This window comes from Echinops telfairi, unplaced genomic scaffold (genome assembly GCF_000313985.2).
Source record: "Echinops telfairi isolate 266 unplaced genomic scaffold, ASM31398v2 ScPeMD7_8;HRSCAF=38, whole genome shotgun sequence".
NCBI classification, from domain to species: Eukaryota; Metazoa; Chordata; class Mammalia; order Afrosoricida; family Tenrecidae; genus Echinops; species Echinops telfairi.
In genome coordinates, this window is record NW_022103905.1 from 6,479,292 (window position 1) to 6,479,872 (window position 581).

Here is a 581-nt window from a genome sequence, read left to right on the forward strand (position 1 = left end):
GGAATATTCCTTAGAAGGTGAGACTTATCTTTTGTACTTTGAACATGCCGTCAGTAAAGTCCCCTGAAAAGTCTGAGACACGCATGGTCACTGACGAGAGGCAGACTCTCCACAAGATGGACTGGTGAGAGTGGCTCCGACAAGAGGCTCCCTCAGAGCAACAAGGAGGCGGCGGACCAGGCAGCAGTGTTTCTTTCTGTGGTTCACAGGGCTGCGATGAGTTGAACAGATTCAAGGGCACAGCACCTGACCCCACCACACTGTGTTACATAACTTACAGAGAGCTATAAATAATCCATTTCTGATCACTTTAAGAAAAACACTTTAAAGCAAAGTTGGTCAATCTCATCAGAAGGTAAACACAATAGTGCTATGACGGTAACAGTGACCATCCGCAGCTTGTTTATCTACTTCTCGTGATGTGCCTTTGAGTCGATTCCAAACCGTTGGAATAGAATAATTACCCCGTGATAAATGTCAGCTGTTAAATTTTTTAGTTTTCTGTCATTAAAAATCTGTGTTACCTGGGTTGTACAAAATTGTAAATTTACCAACCTTATTCAGAAATTTTCTAGCTAAAA